Source organism: Coptis chinensis, chromosome 7 (genome assembly GCF_015680905.1).
Source record: "Coptis chinensis isolate HL-2020 chromosome 7, ASM1568090v1, whole genome shotgun sequence".
Taxonomy (NCBI): Eukaryota; Viridiplantae; Streptophyta; class Magnoliopsida; order Ranunculales; family Ranunculaceae; genus Coptis; species Coptis chinensis.
The window spans coordinates 47720706-47736781 of NC_141462.1; the positions used below are offsets into that span (position 1 = coordinate 47720706).

At 36.8% G+C, this 16076-nt stretch overlaps 2 long non-coding RNA genes across 2 annotated transcripts; both read left to right on the top strand.

Annotated features, from left to right (window-relative positions):
* The first annotated feature begins 11512 nt into the window (after positions 1–11512).
* On the top strand, positions 11513–12639 carry LOC147487747 (uncharacterized). The gene is made up of 3 exons (XR_015203284.1): positions 11513–11776; positions 12128–12448; positions 12535–12639. It is a non-coding gene; the product is annotated as an uncharacterized LOC147487747 (long non-coding RNA).
* A 228-nt stretch (positions 12640–12867) lies between these two features.
* On the top strand, positions 12868–15093 carry LOC147487748 (uncharacterized). Its single transcript, XR_015203017.1, has 3 exons — positions 12868–13072; positions 13182–13489; positions 13904–15093. It is a non-coding gene; the product is annotated as an uncharacterized LOC147487748 (long non-coding RNA).
* The last annotated feature ends 983 nt before the right edge of the window (positions 15094–16076 follow it).

Below are 16076 nucleotides of genomic sequence, written 5' to 3' on the forward strand. Positions count from 1 at the left end.
TGTAAATCTAACAATCAGCTGATATATCCGATAAGTATTTCAAGTCATCGCCCCTGGGAGGTAATGACAATTAGGGATCGATGTGTTCCTCATCGAGTAATACGTTCGACATAGGAATATCATTGATAAGAAAATAAGCCATTAGCGAAACCAAAGTTTGTCTCTTTTTAACTGAATGAGTGTCAGAGACAATATTGTAAGCGCTAAGGTAATTTTTCCATTCTGCGACTCAATTCGTAGACATTGCGAAAAAACTTGCGCAGTGGATATTCGATAAGTATAAACTTTGACTATTCCTTATTTGAAATAAGCTTAAGACGTCTGACAGCATGAAACAAGTCCAATGCAATTTTCTCAAAGCAAGAATGCCTCCATTCAGCTGATATAAGAGTCGTACTAACAAATAATATAAGACGACCATTGTCACTATTAAACGACAATGGACAAATATAAATTAGATACGCTTTGCTGAGATTTGTGAAAAGTAACTATTGCGAAGTCCGTATTTATTGTCTTGAACTCGTAGGTAACCTATAACACCCCGTGTTTTTATTCTTTTATTTTCCTAATAATAATAATAATAGATAATAGATAAAATAAAATAGGATAAGTGTTAGTGGAAATAGGAGACGTGGGTTTATGGGATAAACCTTCTTTCCTATTTTGGGGGTTTTGTTTTTTTTAACAGAAAGGAAACAGAATAGGATTGGTAAAAAAAAAACACAGCGAGAGTTTTAGAAAAAAAAAATGGAGTTTTACTGAAAGAAGAAAAGGTTTTGAACGAGGAAGATTGTCCTTTCGTGCAACAGTCGACTTCGGTCTTTCAGGATTTTTCTCATTGTTCGGTTTATAAACAGTGAATAGTTTTTCTATTTCACTGAATCTAGAGTTTGACATGTATAAAGAAATAATTTTGCTGTCTACAGTTTCTACGCATTTTACTATTATCCTTGTTACTGTCGTTGTATCGTTAAAACTTGTTAAATGCTAGGATATTGCTCGATTGATATTAAACCGTGAAACTCTGAAAGTGAAGTGTTTGTTAACTCTGAAGTGAATTGTTAACCCTGTTGAACTCTGAGATTTTAAAGTGAACTGTTAGAAGTTGACTAGTGAAACTAAGAAGTTTACTCGTTAGAGCTCTGACGAGGTCGTTAATGGCGCCGCCAAGCCAATGTAAGGAAATTGTCGAAAATTGTTTTAGTTTGAACTTCTTTTGTTTTGATTGGAAATTGTTGGTGGTCTATCGGTGATGATTTGTTGTTGTCGCTGATATTGGTCATTGAAGTCTCGGAGGAGCAGTAATGGCGTCTAAACAAAACCAAATCATCATGATTTTGATTGTTTGAATAATTTGGTTTGTTGGTTTTGTTGTAAGTTTAGGCTATAGCTTTGATTGTTGATTGTTGAAGGAGAGATTAATCTTGGAGAGTGTGAAGGGAAGCTTTTACAGACATTAATGGCGTAGGTCGCGATTTTTACAGTATAAGGAAATTATGATTTGTTGGTATAGGTACATAGGGTTTTTCCCCATGAACCAAACCGCTGGGTTCTTGTTGGATATGGATGGGCGGTGGTGGCTGCATAAGTGGTGGAAGCGCTGGTGAAGTGAGGAAGAAGAAGAAGAAGACACAGTGTTGGTCGTTTCTTTTGTTGGGCTTGGGCTTGGGCTGAGAAGGCTTGTGGTCTTAAGTGTTTAGTTGGGCATGGAAAGGTTAAGACTTTGGGCTTTTGGGTTAGAGGAGTTTGGGGCTGGTTGACTGCTGTTGACCCTTGGCTGGTCGACTTTGACTTTGACCAGGGTTGACTTTGACCAGTTGACCCAATTTGACCTTTTAACTCGGATTATGATTTGGGCTATTAGGATAAGTCTAGGGGTATTAGCATGCTTGGCTTTAGGCTAAGACCTTTATATATACGTGTGTATGTGTATTAACTACTATGTGATATTTGAGTTTTTATGTTATACAACGCTATGACACTTAGACATCGATATATTAATAACGCGTAAATAATAATACATGAATCTAGATACTCCTTCGTTCTCTGAAATAATATATGCAATAAAGTTCAATAATGCGTAAACAAATTACCACCTCTTTTAGAACTCTCCACGCCTCAAGTTTTGGAATTGAGTTTTATGATTGTTGATGTCATATGTTAGGTGGGTATTTATTGAATGTGCCATAAATGGCCCGTTAGCTTTATCTATGGGTATTCATTGAATGTGCTATGAATGACCAGATTCTTTGGACTGCCCTAGAGAGGAACTAAGGTATTCGCCTTGCGGGTTAGTTGTATTATTTGATTATGCGAGTGTTTGGGTTTACTTTTGAATACCTAATATAATATCTACGTAGGTTATATAGAAGTTCTAACTTTCTTTTGCAGGAGGGTAGGACTTAATAACATTTTGTATAGGGACGCGGTCCTACCCTTATACAGCAGTGGATATCGGTAAGTTTTAATTCAATGATTTAGATATTAAAACGAGTTATTAGAATGAGTTAATATAATGGAAGTTTTGGTTGGGAAGAAACTATGCCGGTTGAAATGATGGACCTACCTGTCTTCCAAGCTGAGAATGATTAAGTTATGGAAAAATATAACGTGATTGTTTGGATAATTAAAGTATGATAATGGTTATATGTGGTTAGTCTACTCATACCAGCAAATTCCATTTTGCTGACCCATGTTTGCTTTGTTTTGGCAACGTGGGTGTGCTCTTGGGAACATAGGTGGAAGGCAGTGGAACCACGGCATTTGATTTGGATTTGTTCTGGAGCAGTACGGGAGTTTATTTTATTAGGTCTGATCTTTTGGAAGTATGTAATAACGTAGTTTCCTATTCATATGACATGAAAATACGATGTTGAAGACCTGTTATTCTTAGAGTGGTTTGATATTTTATTGGGATGGAAGATAGACTTTTTATAAAGTAATAAAGAGAATTTTTGGAGATTATTTTGTTGTTAAGTTGATTCTTTATGATGTGGGTTTTAGGTTTTGACATGTGTTGTATCCACCCCGTCATAGCCTGGGTTTTTAGACAATTGAACCGAGTGATGTTTGATATATTTATATTTCAAATATTCATTTTTTTTAATTGTTTAGAAATTCGGGCTGTGCCATAACCATTGTGAACAATGAGAATCTAATCATCACCACTTAAATGATCTCACACGCAACTATGTTGTTGGCGTGTGTTACGTTGTGGTGTGACAGATAAGACACCATTTTCGAGAACCTGTGGATGACGTACGTTGCGAACAACAAGAATCTCATCCTCACCACGTAAACGATCCCACATGCTACGATGTCATTGGCGTGTGTTACATTGTGGTGTGACAGATACAAGATCATCTTCGAGAGGAATGGTTCGTTTTAGATGACGTTTGTAGTAGTTGTTATGTTTGTCGTACACTCGTGCACTTTTGAAGAAGTGTTCCTTGAGATATATGACTGACATTATCCGCAACAGATGACAAAGAATCGTCAGAGGCAATAACTTCGTGCTGAATAATTTGGCGCATCGGTGGAACGGTAACCAGGTCGCATGCAATCGGGTGTTGAAAAGGAATAAGAGGGAGTATTCCGATATCGCCAGGTTGACCTTGAACCTCACATTCGCGATGATCGTCAGTAAGTGCATCGAGAACTTAGGCTTGTCGAGTATTCGTCATAACTTTTGTAGAACGTGATCGTCGGTTTTGAATAAGAACCGCAGACGCCGCCAATTATGTTTCGACCAAATATGATGAAAACACTAAGTGGTGACGAAAGAGATGAAAAACGTCGAAAAGTAGTTAGAAAAATGATGGTGATCGGGAGAATGATGAGACTGTACCTTTCGGTTGCCTACGTATAGACCTAAATTATCGATGGGATCAAGTCTCAAGAACGTAGTTCTGTATGAAAAATAGTTTGGTATTTATATAGGTAGAGTAGTGTAACGCCCCGAGACCCATCACACATCCCGAGGATGTGGAGATGAATCTCGAGGCAGTCATTAACCATCTCTGGCCCCAACATAATACTATCTCCGATTTCAGTCCAGCAGAGAGGTGTTCTGCAAGGTCTGCCATACAACGCTTCAAACGGTGCCATACCAATACTAGATTGGTAATTGTTATTGTAAGCAAACTTAGCCAACGCCAAATGAGTCTTCCAACTACCCCCAAAATCAAGCACGCAAGCCCGAAGCATATCTTTTATGATTTGAATGACTCTTTCCGATTGCCCATCGGTCTACGGATGAAATGCTGTACTGAATTTCAGTTTGGTCCCCAATTCCCTTTGAAGACTTCTCCAAAATGAACTAGTAAATTGAGTACCTCTATCTGAAATTATCGATAATGGTGCCCCATGCAATCTCAGTATCTCTGACATGTAGATTCTACTTGGCTTTTCAGCAGAGTAAGTAGTCTTAACAGGTATGAAATGGGCAGACTTGGTCAACCTATCAACAATGACCCATATAGAATCCATCCCTTCACTGGTCCTCGGTAACCCGGATACAAAATCCATGGTTATATTCTCCCAATTCCATTCCGGAATCTCCAGAGGTTTCAGAAGACCAGGTGGTCTATGGTGTTCAGCTTTCACCTATTGGCATGTGGCACACTTCTTAACATATTCCGCAATGTGTCGCTTCATACCCGGCCACCAAAACTGACGACGCAGATCTCTGTACATTTTGGTACCGCCAGGATGAATTGTATACTTCGATCTATGTGCTTCGCTCAAGATATCATTCCTCAAAGAGTGATCAAAAGGTACCCAAATTCTTCTTCTAAATCTGATACTTTCGTCTCCGTGTTTTTCCCAATCGGCATCCTCGGCATTCTCCACATATCCTCGGTACCTAGGTCTATCCTTCGATGTATTCTAGGCATTCACAATCTCCTGAACTAAGGTGTTTTCTGAGGTCACGGTCATCTGTGCTAAATAACAGCACTTCCGAGAATCTCCACTTCCATTTCCAGTGAGTTCAAAACCATAAGAAGCAACAGACTCTAGCAATTGCCACTCCTTCATCATCATCTGCGCACAAACATGTTCTTGCTTTTCTACTCAATGCATCGGCAACTACATTTGCTTTACCCGGATGGTATTGCAATGAGAACGTATAGTCCTCCATGTACTCAACCCATCTCCTCTGTCTCATATTCAAATCTTTCTGCGAAAACAAGTACTTAGGACTCTTGTGATCAGAGAATATTTCAAACTTTTCACCATACACATAATGCCACCATATCTTTAAAGCATGAATAATCGCAGCTAACTCTAAGTCATGAGTAGGATAATTCTTCTCATGGGCATTCAATTGTCTTGATGCATACGCTATCACTTGGCCTTCTTGCATTAAGACACATCCTAACCCGGTGTTAGAGGCATCAGTATAAATCACATAACTCTTCTCCAGATTTGGGATAGTCAAAACTGGCGCCGTTATCAATCGAGTTTTCAGTTCTTGGAAGGCTTTTTCGCATGCCTCCGTCCATTCAAACTTCACATCTTTTTGCGTCAATTTAGTTAAGGACGACGCTATGCTAGAGAATCCTTCTACAAAACGACGGTAATAACCTACAAATCCCAAGAAACTTCTGATTTCCGTCGCTGACGTCGGTTTCGGCCAATTATTCACTGCCTCTATCTTTGAATGATCAACTTTTATTCCATTCTCCGATACAACATGCCCTAAGAACTTCATTTCATTCAACCAAAACTCACATTTACTAAACTCGGCGTAAAGCTGATGATCAACTAATGTTTGGAAAACACTCCTCAAGTGTTCCTTATGTTCAGCCTTAGTCTTGGAATAAATCAATATGTCATCTATGAATACGATAACAAATTTATCTAAGTATTTCCACATCACTCGGTGCATGAGATCCATAAATGCAGCTGGAGCATTTGTTAATCCAAATGGTATCCCATCACGCATCCTGAGGACGTGGAAATGAATCTCAAGGCAGTCTCTATCCCAATTCTATTGAAATTTCGGCGGAGTTTCCTTTGTTTAATCGACATTTCGTATACGAAAACCTGTCATAAAACCTGGACATTGCATAATACCTTTCCAACAACCATATATATGTAAAATCTTAACTTTATACACAACAGTGATGTCCATATACATATCCAAAAAAATTCGCAACCCATCTCTTGTAAACACTAGAGTCAAGTGTGAAGCTTCAAAATTAATTCAAAATTGCGTCGTATCACAACGAGGTGAGTTTAATTTCGTATTTAGATTTAATTTTGATAGGATTGGGTTGTGTTAACGAAATTAATTGAATGGGGTGGTGATGTATTCGGTAGTAGCTTGTTTGGAAAAGGTAGAGCTTAGCGAATTGGTGGCGAAGAAAGCTAAAGGGGATATCTTTACTTGCTTGGTAAGAATTATTGTTTATTCACTCCATTTTGAGAAATTCATGTTGGTTCTATACCATGTTTACTGTCATGTTGATTATGGAGTGGAGGAGAAGAAACACCCACTAATTTTATTAATAGAATTAATATGAATTGAAGGGGGTGGAATTTGTTGTAGTTGGAATTGGGATGTGATATGATTGGCGTTGTTAGGAGGGCCTGTCGTGGCTCGAAATAGCCTGTAGAGACCGTCGAGTAACGAGGCTTTAAATGGCCAGAAGCCAGTTGACCGATGGTTATAGGAAACGATACCTGAAACCAAATTCTTAGCGTCGAGATTCTTTTCGACTTACGTTAGATAAAAATTTCGCATTCGTTCGATAAATTCTAATAACCTACGTGTATATGCTATTATAGGAGTTAAATAAGAGTGGATTCGGTTAAGCGGGCTTGATTCGGTTAAGTGGGCTTGAGGGGAACGGAGCTTGCTAAGGTAGGAACTTACATACCAATATATAGCATGCTTATTTTCATGCATGATTTGATTGTTTTAAATTGGAAAAGATAGTTTGCTTATCAACCATGCATGTATATGTGCTATTCATGTTTTGCAATTGTATTTTTCCTCGATAAAAACTAGAGATATAAATAGCTTTTGTGTGAAAAATTGAGTTTGCGAAATCTGGGTAGCGGTGGATTGTTTTCTTTGTTAAAAGAGCATAACTGGTTTTGGGAAGGGCTCTCGTCTCTTGTCTCATTAAGGAGACAGAGAGATGGATTTTGTAATGTGGGTAAGGGTTACTCGGTTGTTTGTAACTATGTGTGAGGTTTTGGATTGTTCCATGGATATAGTTCGTGTTATTTATGATGATTCACCGGTTGGGAATCATCGGTTGTCATTTAGTATGACTGGCCCGTTTGGGAGTCATAGGTTGTATTTACTCGATTGTTGGAAATCCAGGAACTCACACATACAGGACCAACAGTTTAAAAGGAAAACTAAATATGTAATTATAGTATTTTGAAATAACCAGTAATACGAGTATATAGTACTATTCTTATCACGAGGGGATTTGGAAAAGAATTGGTGAATTCCTGTAAAGAAGGAACTGTTGTCGCATTTTCGGAGACGGCAGTTCGCTCTAGGATTCCAACTGTGGTGTACACCTTTCGAGGTGGTGGGCCATCTTTAAAAGGATGCATCACTAGATGTAGTCTGGGAATTCCTTTTCTACTTTTCTAGATAACCATGTTTGTACGTGTCACGCTGTATGGTGCTTAGCTTATGTGAGGTTACATGTTACCTCGATGAGGTTTAGACGTGAGGAGTGAGAGTTTAGTCCACTCCTGGATGTGTGTCAGGATCCTGTGCAGTCTACAGTCATCGAACGGTTGACCACCGTAAGTTAGGTGATAGCCCGTATGGGGGTCGTGGTCACAGGGCCCACCTGAGCCCTGAAAGCTTTGGGGATTTTGTGTGTACGAACACAACAACGACATTTCAGCTCCCTGCCGGTAAAATCAGGAAAACAACGGTGCATGGTTCACAATGGGAAGTACTGAACCGAGATATGCCTGTGATTGGGGCTGAGTACCAGTCGTACCCTCACCATTCTAATAGGATGCAGCGGCCATAATAGTTGTATGATGTTTGTGAAAACTATATTTTGAATATTAACGAGGCATGTCGAAATGATTTCTGCTAGTTAGTGATGTATTATATAGTCACGATATTTGGATATTATTATGGAAACCTGCATGTTTTAAATGTTTTGCTATAAGTAGTCTATTTATTAGCTATGTGCGTTTCTACTGGGCATAGTTGTTTGCTCATCCTACATTAACATTTCAGACGAGCCAGTTGCGGAGGAGACTTTCCCTACCACCGATGATGATGGGTATGGGGATTTGGATAGTTTCCCCTATGCTTGACGAGGGCAGAGTCAAGTTCATTTTGGGTTGTATAGAGTCTAGTTCATTCTTTGGTTGTATATATTGAGAGCTAGCTCATTTTGGATGTAATAACCGATGTATTGGAGTGTAGTTAATCTTAAACATTTTTGGATATGTATATGGACATCACTGTTGTGTATAAAGTTAAGATTTTACATATATATGGTTGTTGGAAGGATATTATGCGATGTCCATGTTTTATGACAGGTTTTCGTATACAAAACGTCGATTAAACAAAGGAAACTCTGCCAAAATTTTAATAGAATTGGGATAGTGACCGCCTCGAGATTCATCTCCACGTCCTCGGGATGCGTGATGGGTCTTGGGGCGTTACAAGTAGAGACTCTTTGTAGCTTAAGTATTCTTGTAACTTAAGTAATTGTAATTGAATATAACTATCAACTGATAATTATCCCTTTGATAAGAAACAAATATGGACATAAATTAATGTACGTTAGTGGCAAGCCATGTGGTTAAGGTTTAGCCTTTGACATATGAGTTAATGGGCATATACATTGATCTATGATATTGCAAATTGGGCTTTAGCCCTGTCGATTAAACGAATAAAATAGAGACCCCTACTAATGGACGTTTGCCACGTAGGTAGGGGTCGAAACACCGTGTATAACAACTCATTTAAGTATCATTAAAGAAAGTAAGCCATCTTATGTGAGAATATCAATTAGAACACCGTAAATTACTTGAGCAAAAGAAAAATAACTATAAGTTTATACCAAAATCAAGGACTACATACTCTAAAAGTTTGATATGAGGAAGTCTAATGCATGTTGGTGTCTTTAATTACTGCTTGTTGGGCATACATTCTATCTTGCGTGTATGTACACAAAGCTTCTATATGGCTATATGCATCCTCCACCCTCCACAAAATACAATTTGAAACAATCAAAATGCAACCTTAAGGAGTTGTGATACACACCACATAATAAAGGCATGCAATTAAATAGATCGACAACCAAACTAGAATTTTCAATCAAACTTTAACTGATGTCATGCACACTTCCAGAGAAATCTCACGAAACCAATAAGATGATGGTTGCGTGTTACTCTATATGACTCTATATAAAGACAACCTATATACAATGGGGCTTATCCCTTTATTTCAGTCAAAAGAGATGGAAAACATGGGATAGCAAAGTTTCATTGTCAATTTCGTATTTCGACCTCCTTGGGAGGATGAATTATATAGGGCCAAAATATTCGAACAGTTGATAAAAATCAAGGAAGATTAAACACTTGTGCAGCGTTGTCACAATTCCTAGGTAGAGAGAAATTACTTATCCTAGGAAAATGTTGTAGAACTTGATGTTGCCTTGGAAAGAATGAATGAAGAGATAGCAGTTACAACAAGACTCGAAATTACAATTCCTCGGGGTTCAAATTATGAAGACACTTAGCTTCAACTAAATGATGAAATATATGTATGTCGTTTCTAAGTATCTAAAATGTTTAACCATATAGGGCATGTAAATATGTGTCGTTTATATCGTTTTTGTCTTGTTTTAAGATAGTGGCCTCAACGAAGTCATGTTGAGGTAGAATTACCTTTGACGAGTTCAACATATGCAACTGTGTTTACATCCTTGTCTGCGCATGTAGCTTTCAATGGGTTATTGTTTTGTTGCCAAATATTCTAGATCGGAGTAAGTATACCAAAAATAATATAAAATACATGAAATACATAAATAAATTGAAAGTCTTATCCAACTATGAAATCTCAAAATACGAATATGGTAAATGATTAGACGAATCCGAATCACTTCGTTTAATTATCGCCATGCCTACCCTATATATATATATATATGAAGGGATAGAGCCACATTCTTATGCGCACATTATAGCCACATTTTCTACATACAAATGAATTAATGTCTGGTTTTTGGTGGAGATGATCCCCCCACTATGAAGATCATTATCACAATTGTTTTTAATATTTGGATATATCTAACCATGTAAAAATTAGTATTCATTTTTGAATTTTTCATCGAAATGTCCAAATTTTTTGTGAGCATGTTTTAAGGTTAGACTTCTTTGAATGGGCTGAATTTTTGTGAGCATGTTCTCCATGGTGGGGAGCTCATATCTACAAAAATTTAGCCTTTAATTCAACTTTTAAGTCCACGATTTTGCTTGGATCAGTTTACAATGTGACTCGAATGTGACTACGGCTCTATCCCTCCCCACCAACTTTTTATGGGGGAATTAGCGATACCCCCCACATTTGAAGATCTTTTTTTGCGATAACCCCCACATTTGAAGATCATTTGCGATACCCTCCACATTTGCAACTTATGTCGGTCAACAGTTAGTTGACCGAGTCAAACCATAAGAAAAAAACTCAAAAAAAAAATGACCTAATTAAATAGGTGAGGTTACCAAAATACGCTTCCACTAAACTGACCATTTTATTAAACAAAAAAGGGGAAGGAAAAGGAGTGGTCGTGAGTTTAAGGAGAGTGTTCTTATGAACAGAAAAACATAAAGGGTGTTATGTGGTCTCTAGTTCTCGATCTTCAGTTAACGGTAATGGTGAGGAGAAGAAAGAAAATAGTTAACATTGTTAGTAGCAGTGATGAACAAGATTATTCTGACAACTTTAGTGAAGATTGTGGTTGTGGTGAAGATAGTTGTGGTTGTTTTGAAATGACTAATATTAGTGAATTAGTGAAGGTTATGGAGGTGAATGGAGAAACCGAAGGTGAAATTAAAGCTGGAGGCTTTCATGGAAGTTTATATGATAGAATTAGGGGTGGGTCCAGAATTTTATCAACCAACCCTAGGGTTTTCTACAAAATCAAAGAAGAAACACCGAGATTAACTGTTCTTAATTTGGTTGATATGCAAACAAGTTGGAGCAAAGTTTTGTAAGTATTTTCATATGATCGAAACATTTAATGTACATAGTGTTTATGTACACTAAATGTTATTTATGTAGTATCTTTTATGTAATTATTAACACAAAACCATTAATAATATGTTAACATTTATTTTTGCAGTGAGAAGTTCAAATTGGATTACGATACACTACAAGACAGAAATATTAGGGTGCATTACAGTGGCAACTGGAGTGCAAGTCCTAAGGTTGTTGGTGTTTGGATTGAATCAGATTACATAGGAGGTAGAAGTTTTCTACTTGACATTACACCATAATAGGATATTTGCAACACAGACCTTTTTTGCTTTGCAACTGTTATTTACTGTTAGCAAGTTGCCAACGCTATATAAGCGTTAGCAATGTTATAAAGCGTTACTTTATTTAGGTGAATTTTAGGAATTAATTGCTAACGCTTAAAAATCGTGTGAGAAGTGTTGCAAATTAAAATCTTGAAATATAAAACATAACTTTACTTTCTCTCCTCTCTCTCTCTCTCTCACCGCCTCTACACTCTCCAGTCTCCTCCCTCTTTCTCTGCCCACACACACTCTCACTGTAAGAACCCTAACTCCTTCTGAAAACATTTTGGGTTTTTCTCATCTTTTCCAATTTTCTCAAACTTTCTCACGATGGAAAATAGTAAATAAAGTAATGCCGAATCGAAATCGAATAATAACGAAAACCCTAATTCCATTACAGCAGAAATCGAACCCGAATCGAATTTACCTAATTCTAATAGACAGACTTCAAGAACCCCATTTACCAATTTAAGTCAAGTCGATGCTGACATGGCTCTTGCTCGTACTTATTTACAAGAACAGGTTTGTTCAATTAATTAAAACTAATAAATTAATTATTGTTTTTTTGTTTACTAATTAGGGTTAGTGAATTTTATTGTGTTTTAAGGAAATGGCTTATATGATGTTGAGAATGAATAGTGTAGAAGGGAGTGATGATTAGGGAAGTTCAGTAACTATGGACGTTATGTTGAAGAAGAAGATTTTGATGATTCAAATGATGATGATAATGAGACTGATGATGATGAAGAGGAAGATGCATTTGATGTTCATGAGAATTTAGAAGAAAAGGAAAATGAAGAAGTAGTTGAGCTTGATCTGGCTGCGTTTAGTAGTGACGAGGCATTTGCTAGAGCTCTTCAGGATGCCGAGGAGAGAGAATTGGCTGTGAGATTGATGGCTCTTACTGGTGTAAATGATATAATCGGTTGTGAGTGTTTCTAGACTTGCCTTTTATAAGCATATGATAATTGAAGGTGTTGAGTAGTTGTTTAATTATGTTTTTGGTTTATATAGGGGTTGCGGATGATACTGAGGACAATGATGATAACTCTCAAATAATTTTCCATATCCTTGATTTTGATGTATTATGAGATTCAAGAATCGTGATAAGTTTGTGGGATGCAGAGTGCATGCAGTATTAGCTCTGATATGTACTTTTGCTACACTGAATTGAGTTTGATATTATTCACCCTTAGTGATTAGTACAACTTCCAAATATAGAATTTTCAAGGTATAAAACCCCAAGTTAGTGAGGTGAGACTCTCTCGATTTCGATTTGGAACATGTTTTTAAGTACCGGTTTAAAAATCAATTTTACAGATTGAAAATGCTTTTTTACCAATTTAATCAATGCTTTCTTCAAAACGAGAGTAGAGAAAAATTCTAGGGTTTTGTAAACTAGTAATCAAGAATGAGTTGTGTTTATATACTAGTACAACATTCAGATGAAGAAGTAAGAGTAGTTTTAAATCAACTACCTCTTGGTGCTAATGATATTCTTGATATTCTTAAAGCTGAACAAGCTTCTCTTGATCTCTGGCTCATCATTGCGGTAAAAGATTCTATCTTTACTACTTTTTTTAACAATTGACTGTTTTATTTTTATTGTTTTGATTGATAAAGTTATTTTGTTAACCCGTTTATTATGGGTAAATATATAGAGGGAATACTTCAACCAAGGATACGTTGAACAATTCCAACAAATTTTGGAGGAAGGATTGAGTCCTGGTAATGTATTTCTTCTTACCTATCAAATTAGTAAAATGAGTTACGGGCCAAATTGATGAGTACTATGCTGATGTAAAATATGACCGGATAGCCATTTTAAATGCTCTTGGGGCCTATCATAGTTACGTTGGAAAGTGTGAGAGCAAGGGTGCGAAAAAAGATGACCATTTTATTTTTGCAACAAAGTACTATAAAGCATCCAAGATCGACATTCACGAGCCTTCTACTTGGGTTGGCAAAGGTGTTGTTAATCAACTTATGCTCTAAATTTATATTTACAAGCCTGGTCACCGTAGTCTCTTGCATCAACTTATGCCAAATTTATATTTATATTCACATTGAGAGCCATAGTAACTCAATAAGCATCACTTACATTGATTTGTTGAATTGACACAGTAAACTGATTTAATGATGATGTCACTTAGAACCCCAAATAATAGGATTCATTTGAGTTCCTTGTTGTTTGGTTTGGAAGCAGTTAACTAGTGAGGATGTGGCTTCTGATGGGATATAAATGGTATAAGATTGTTGATTTGTACTCGAGCAAGGCATAAAATGTGGCTATAATTATTTTATCCATCCTTACTTTGTACTACTACTTTTGAATAAAGGAAAGAAATGAAAAATAATAATAACAATCACTTTATGTACACAGGTCAGCTTTTACTAGCCAAGGGTGACTTGGAACAGGCATCCGGTGCATTTAAAATCGTACTGGATGGAAATAAGGATAATGTTCATGCTCTTTTGGGTCAGGTGCATGGATTGATTAGCCCTTTTTGTTTTCCATTTTTTAAGGGGATAAATAGGCCTTTCAGTTTTGCAAGCACCATTTTCGGGCATGTTATAGAAGAGTAAGTCCCTTGCAGACTTTCTCCTCACAGATTCCAAGTATGTGTTTGTAGGATATCCCATCCTAATTTGTCTTATTTATATATACGAAATATAAATAAATGTTACTATATTGATGTGATTCTGTCATTTTGTAAAACTGTTATCAAAATATCCAGTAAAGGGAATACTAGTGTCCTTTGATAAACCATTGTAGTCATATGTAAACTTCTTGGATATCTCGGAATGGTACTAGAACGATAAGTCCATTTTGGCCCTTCCCCCAATCCACCCCCTAAAAGTAAATGAAGTAATAATAGTAAGACATGGTGAAATCTGATTATCAATTTTTTTTTTCTCTTTTAAAAATTAATAAGATTCGTTATTTAAATTTTACTTTTAAATTTTAGGTTCAACCACCTCTTTCCTCTTAATCGTTGTTATAGAGAGAAAAGTATATTTTCTGGCTTGAAGCCGTGTGAAAAGCATAAAGTATCAGTCTATATTGTTAGGGTGGGGCAAGTTCCACGTTTCATCAATATTTTAATTCCTTTTATATCGGTATATATGTACCTTGCCTGATTGGTGCGTGCTCTTACTCACTATTTCTCACCTCCATATGCCTTTGAAACATTATTTGAGTTGCATTGGTGGTCAATGGTCATTATAATTTTCAAATATTCTCATTAATACTTTCTCACTGTATGGTACTATATTAAGTCAATATTTGCTCAGTCAATATTTTAATTTTATCAGTTGCATGGTGTTTACTACTTTTCTTATTGTAATTGATTTTCGCTTAAACATTTATTAATAGGGTTGGGACAAGTCCAACTGAAGTTGGGGGATTTCAGAGATTCTCTTTCAAACTTTGAGAAGGTCTTGGAGGTTTATCCTAAAAATGGTGAAAGTTTAAGAATGATGCTTTGGAGTTTAAGAATTATGCTAGTGTTCAGGCTAAATCTAAAAAGGAGTTGGTGAATTGTATTTCAACGCTTCATTCATTATTGGAAAACCCACCTAGAGACTTCCCTGATAATATTAGAAAAGAGATGAGGGATTACATGCGATTTGGTCACTCATAAGGTACATTTGAATTAGTTCCTGCAGGACTATTGATTATGTGTATGAGCTTGTTTCCAAATTATATTGTCTCTTACTGTTGCTAAACTTTTCAGTGACGAGGGAAATATCTCTCACAAGTTGATCAAGTGCATCAATACGTACTTGTTAAATGATGGGCCAAATCTGGATTGTGAATATTTGGAAAGAATCCATTCAGCTGTGCATGGCTTTGCGTTTCGTAGTTGGCCTAAAATCCAAAACCTTGGGTTGAAGGTATCTTTTGCAAACCCATTCCTATCAAACTTTTGAGAAGTGCTGAGATGATTTTATGGGTTGAATGAGTTAGATTCTAATATTCTACACTTATCTGCTCGATTCCTAAATTGCAATGGGTGGTAGTCTGGTAGATACTAGTGACCTTCGTCAATCATTCAATCATTCTAAATACGACACACATATCCGATGGCTTAAAGTGGGCTAAGGAAGATGTAACGGCAAAGAGTGTAGGTATGCAAAATTTGGAAGGGCAAAGGTAAAAGAGGAAAAAGACAAAATGTAAGAGGGAAGTGCACGTGGCAGAGAGGATTTCTGTACTATTTTTGAATTAGAAATACAAAGTGAATCGACAAAATTTATTTTCTTTGAACACTCTATCCATGAGACCTTTTAAGTCAGACCTCCTTATGACACAATTTATTGTATCCTCGGCAAGGCTGATCAATATTCGCTCAGCCAGACGTTAATTCATCTGTCTGTCCTCTTGGATTGTTTGATGGTATTTCAGTTCTCCCTCTATAATAATGTAGTTGGAGCGGGTTCAGTGAAAGACCATTTAGCACTGTGATATACGTGTAGTCTCTTCCAGAGGCAATCAGTTGCAGTGGAGTTAGAGGCATGTTGACTGTTAAGTAGGTTTTTTCTTAGTTCAGTAT